This window comes from Barbus barbus, assembly GCF_936440315.1.
Source record: "Barbus barbus genome assembly, chromosome: 16".
NCBI lineage: Eukaryota > Metazoa > Chordata > Actinopteri > Cypriniformes > Cyprinidae > Barbus > Barbus barbus.
The window spans coordinates 1,449,014-1,455,000 of NC_136744.1; the positions used below are offsets into that span (position 1 = coordinate 1,449,014).

The window sequence follows — 5,987 nt, forward strand, 5'->3', positions numbered from 1 at the left end:
GTTGTTCAGTATTTTGTGACGTTTTATTGAATAGGTCTGATAACAGAGGCACAGTTCACCAGAAGCATGATGGATTACGATGGCTGTGATCAGGGATTCATCTTGTGCCTTTCCCAGGATTGGAAACGCTGAATGTAGGGAATAGTGAATGAGGTGGTCATTTCAAACAGAGCCTTGGAGTCTAACGAGCTGAATCAGGTGTTTGATTAACGAGACATGCAGAATGTGCAGTGTTCACAAGACTCCAGGGCTGTATCCGAAATCACCCCCTATACTCTTAAAGAGGGCACTATTTGTGGAGGACGGCCATTTTTAGTGGTGTCTGAAACCTTAGAGGATATTGATTGCACTCATTCAATCCCACAATGCACGGCAATAACGACTGCACAACTGATGTTAAGAGAGAACCCATAATGCACTGTGAGAGTCATGTGACGGATGAGTTCCCGCGTCTCGCCTGCTGCTGAATCATCCATTCATTTTAAAAGCACTCGTCCACAGCTTAATACAACACCGGTATAAATTCATTGTAAATTGATTTTTAAATGGTTTAATTAGGGTCTATACATAATTTCTGTGACAGAGTTTAAGATAAATCCTTTAATCCTCCTCCTGGAGCTGCCAGTTTCAAATGATTATTAAACAGAAAACAACGTTTTAGTGATAACACTTTCAGACGCCATCTTTATTTTTGTAGCTCAACCGTCAGGGAATGGAACGCACAGGATTGTGGGATATCAAAGGCAGTGAAGGTTAGTAATTAATTTTGCTAGATTTGGTAACACTTAAATCATTACTAGTGGGTTACCGTGATCTTCACTTTAGAATCAATTATACATTATGCATAATTCACATTAAATATAAACCTGTATACAGTAGTACTTAGGACTTCTCCAGGAAATATGAAAAAAAAATAGTTATTGATTAGCTAATAGTGAACTACCAGTTTCAGCTGAGCGCTATTACTTCCTAAATCATTCATCAGAGGTTCTTGTTAGGTACTAGTACTAGAATAGTGCTTTAGTCATGTGTTCCTGTAGTTATTCATTAACAACAGAACGGTATTCTAAAGTGTTACCGGTTACAGATTACAAGTTACCCTACTGTAACTATTTCAGTTACTTTATTAAAGTAATGTAACGGATTACATTTGATTACTTCTCTGAATTGAAATTTCTATTTTGTTTCTACACTTTTCTAAACTGTTGATCAGGGCCAGGGTTAACCTTACAGTAGAACTCAACACTGATTACTGTCAGACTTTCAGAATCCTTCATCACTTCAATTAAGATTATAATCATTTCATTTTAAAGCACAGCCACCACAACATCAGACTTTAGCTTTGCGATCAATCTGAGGTTAAATACTGATTTTAAATCATAACAACAAATAGTTTAGTAGCTATGATAGTGTTTCTGAAATCAAATCTTTGCATAGTTATGACAGAAAACACTGGCATCTAACAATGGCTTGGAAAAAAACAGTTAATCTTCAAAAAATGAAGCATATGCATCAACCCCAATAGGAAATAAAGCAGTTATTGAATAATGCGTCCTAAACTCCTGAAACACTGGTGTCTCATATTTTAGAGCAGTCACTGCAATTTATGAAAGAAATCAATCATGTCTGTATGTGTGGTAAAATATTCAGATGAAACCCCCTTTGTAATCATTTTCATAAGTAACTGTAATTTAATTACACATTTGTTCTCAGTAACTAACAGTTACATGTATTTTGTAATTGAATAACGTACAGTGGGGGAAAAATGTTCTGATCCTCTGCTGATTTTGTACGTTTGCCCACTGATAAGGAAATGATCAGTCTATAATTTTAATGCTAGGTTTATTTGAACAGAGAGTGACAGAATAACAACAAAAAACACATTTCAAAAAAGTTATAAACTGATTTGCATTTTAATGAGTCTTGTCAATGATCTGAAGGCAGCTGGGACCATAGTCACCAAGAAAAGAACTGGTAACACACTGCGCCGTGAAGGACTGAAATCCTGCAGCGCTCAAGCTCCCCCTGCTCCAGAAAGCACATGTACAGGCCGTCTGAAGTTTGCCAATGATTCGGAGGAGAACTGGGTGAAAGTGTTGTGGTCAGATGAGACCAAAATCCAGCTCTTTGGCATCAACTGAACTCGCCGTGTTTGGAGCAGGAGGAATGCTGCCTATGACCCCAAGAACACCATCCCCACCGACAAACATGGAGGTGGAAACATTATGCTCTGGGGGTGTTTTTCTGCTAAGGGGACAGGACAACTGCACCGCATCAAAGGGATGATGGACGGGGCCATGTACCGTCAGGGCCAGGGCATTGAAAATGGGTCGTGGATGGGTAGTCCAGCATGACAGTGACCCAAAACACACGGCCAAGGCAACAAAGGAGTGGCTCAAGAAGAAGCACATTAAGGTCCTGGAGTGGCCTAGCCAGTCTCAACACCTTCATCCCATAGACAATCTGTGGAGGGACCTGAGGGTTCGAGCTGCCAAACGTCAGCCTCGAAACCTTAATGACTTGGAGAGGATCTGCAAAGAGGAGTGGGACTAAATCCCTCCTGAGATGTGTGCAAACCTGCTGGCCACCTACAGGAAACGTCTGACCTCTGTGATTGCCATCAAGGGATTTGCCACCAAGTACTAAGTCATGTTTTGTGAAGGGGTCAAATACTTATTTCACTCATTAAAATGCAAATCAATTTATAACTTATAATCAATTTGTTGTTGTTATTCTGTCTCTCACTGTTCGAATAAACCTACCATTAAAATTATAGACTGATCACTTCCTTATCAGTGGGCAAACGTACAAAATCAGCAGGGGGTCAACCGCAGAGATGGTGTGTAATCAAGTGCTTCACAGTTTTAAAGCCTGACCTGAAGACTGCCTCGGGCCGAGGAGATCTGGAGCTAATGATGCTGAACACACTGATGATCTGGTTCAGCTGTGTTTTATTAGAGCCGGAGCTGAAATATCTCAAATTATTCCAGTTGTATATTGCAGATTTGCGTTATACTCAGTTAAGGATCCAAATAAAAGTTTGTTGTTTTTACAAGCGTCACATTCTCTGTTTTTCTCTTGTTTTTGTGCTCCCTAATGATGTTTTCTGACAGGCTGTGTGAATCGTTCCCAGTCTCCATGAAGAAACCAGCTTCAGATTGTGGAAGCTCTGGTCTCTGTGGGTCCTTCTGGCCTTTATGTTTCACCAGATTCACTGCCTGTGCTTTGCCTTCGTGTGGGACCATGCTACACCTGGTTATATGTTGCCTAGATGAGTTAGTAAACATTATAGCAGTTCTGAAGTAACCTCACTGCAGGAGGATCACTCGAGGGTCCATGTTTTCAGCATTCTGGGGTCTAAAAACCATGATTTTGATGAGATTCTGAGAAGTACTGATACAGATTTCTGCTTAATGAAGTAGAAAGTGTGCTTTTATTTGAAATGAAAAGAAAGACACTCAGCTCTTTGGGCTGTACTGAGGCACTGAAGTGAGCAGTGAGTGGTTTCTGGAGTCGTGTTAGCGCTGATCACTAACTGTGTCAGCTGTGGAGCGACAGGTGCGAGGGAACATCTGCTGCGCTCTCTCAGGAGCTGTGAACACACACACACACACACACACACACACACACACACACAGACACACACACAGACAGACACACACAGACAGACAGACAGACAGACAGACACAGACAGACACACACACACACACACACACACAGAGACAGACACACACAGACACACACACACACAGAGACAGACACACACACACACACACACACACACACACACACACTCACAGACAGACAGACAGACAGACAGACAGACACACACACAGACAGACAGACACACACACAGACAGACACACACACACACACACACACACACACACACACACACACAGACAGACAGACAGACACACACACAGACAGACAGACAGACACACAGACAGACACACACACACACACACACACACACACACACACACACACACACACACACAGACAGACAGACAGCAAAAAAATCTAAATATTGAGAAAATCTCCTTTAAAGTTGTTCAAATGAAGTTCTTAGCAATGCATATTACTAACCAAAAATGAAGTTTTGATATATTTACAGTAGGAAATTTACTAAATATCTTGATGGAACATGATCTTAATATCCTAATGATTTTTGTCATAAAAGAGAAATGTATAATTTTGATCCATACAGTGTATTGTTGTCTATTTCTACAGATATACCTGTGCTACTGATGACTGCTTTTGTGCTGCAGGGACAGATATAGTTTCTCCAAGAGTAACACCACAGACTCCATTAAAATGTGACCCGTTTTTAAGATGTTTAGGCAGAAATAATGATGAGCACTAGTCCAGCAAGAGCTTTCCGTGATCATTATCTTTCTCTTATCTTTGATATAAAATGCCAGATAAATATAATGTGCTGTATGTGGTTACCTGTCATCATGGCTGTGGGCATTTAAAGCCAATTGTGTTTTATTTGATATTGAATCATCTTAAAATGAGAAATCAAAAAACAATGTGTTAATAAAGATTGAATATTTTAATGTATTAAATGTGAAATGCAGTGTTGGGCAGTAACTAGTTACAGTAATAATATTACTTTCTGCAGTAATTATAGTGTAATAATATTACAGTTACCATCTATAAAACAGCTCTTACTTAGTTACTTTTGATGCCTCAACCCCACTGATTTGAGTCCAGCAATGCAATAATTCCTAGATTTATTTTCATAATTGAGTCATAAGTCACCAGAGCAGCAGGCGAGCGGAATATGAAAAGCTTTCATTCAGCAGATAGAAATATTGGCATTGCATTGATTTTGTCAGAAGAAATGATCTGAACACTGATGTGTAAGCTTTACAAAACAAAAAAGGCCTCTGATACTAGCTTGCTCTATTATTTTCCTATTCTATCTAGCAAACCCTAACCATAGAGTAAGTACATGTAGTTATCTAACATTACTCAGTACTTACTCTGTAAGTTAAGATTGTTGTGCCCATGCAGTCAAACCAAAGACTATTCAGATATCATTTTTGATATTTTTTTACTAGTGGGTGCAGGACACTATAAATCATGAGGATTGCACAATAAACTGACATATTACACCCCTAATTGTTCATCCAGTGGACTATCAGCACGATCTGGGAGCAGATATGATTCAGAGACTGAGCTGAGATGCTTTGCTGAAGTGTGTTTCTCCTGCACAGACTGAACACTGCTTGGGGATTGGTCGAGCTAAATTGGTTTTATCTAATTGTGTTCTTGACTTTAACATCTGACAGTGAATTTAGTGGCATGACCAGCAGATGTCAGTGTGACTCGACATATATCAGTGTTTGCTCATATATACTGATGAGGATAAACTGATCACTTATAGTGATTTCACAGCGTTGTGTCTGTGTCTCAATCGCGGTGTGCTGCTCATTCAGGGAATGTGTGGTTGTTTCCAGACAGTGCGCGGATGCTGCCTGCTAAGGGAGCTCTGCAGTGGGCGTGTTCTCAATGGCGCACTAATACACTAGTCCTAGGAACTGTATCTTACTGTAACTTACCCGTTGTGCGCATGCAGCAGGTTCTGCATGAATTAAAGCCATGTTCTGTATTTATATAATATATCAGTGTGTTTATGGTGACTGGACACGCCACGCAGCATCACATGAGCTGATTTCGCTCACTATAGTGTAGTGCGCGGCGGAAGTAGTGCGCAGTAAATCAGTGCCCTCGGTAAGTTAGTGTGCTCGCTGTAGTACACGCGGCGCTTTGTTCCATTCACGCGCACTCGCCGTTAGAAGCGCGACGCGTCACGGCAGTGTAACGGAAAACAGCGGCTCTTCGCTGGGGATGAAGAAGGGCTTGGTCTCCGGCGGAGAATAAGCGGAGCCGGGTCAGAAGCGCCGGATTCTCCCGCGGCTGGATGCGGAGGAATAGAATGAGAGCGGCTTCATAAACACTGCGTTCTCGCTTTATTC

At 40.9% G+C, this 5,987-nt stretch overlaps 1 protein-coding gene across 1 annotated transcript in view; it reads left to right on the forward strand.

Moving 5' to 3' along the window:
- Window positions 1-5,352: 5,352 nt before the first annotated feature.
- LOC306882058 (girdin-like) overlaps window positions 5,353-5,987 on the forward strand; it is a 75,976-nt gene continuing 75,341 nt past the window's right edge. Inside the window, exon 1 of the mRNA XM_079436493.1 lies at window positions 5,353-5,987. This exon is cut by the window's right edge and continues 79 nt beyond it. The gene's annotated coding sequence lies outside the window, so the exon portion shown is untranslated.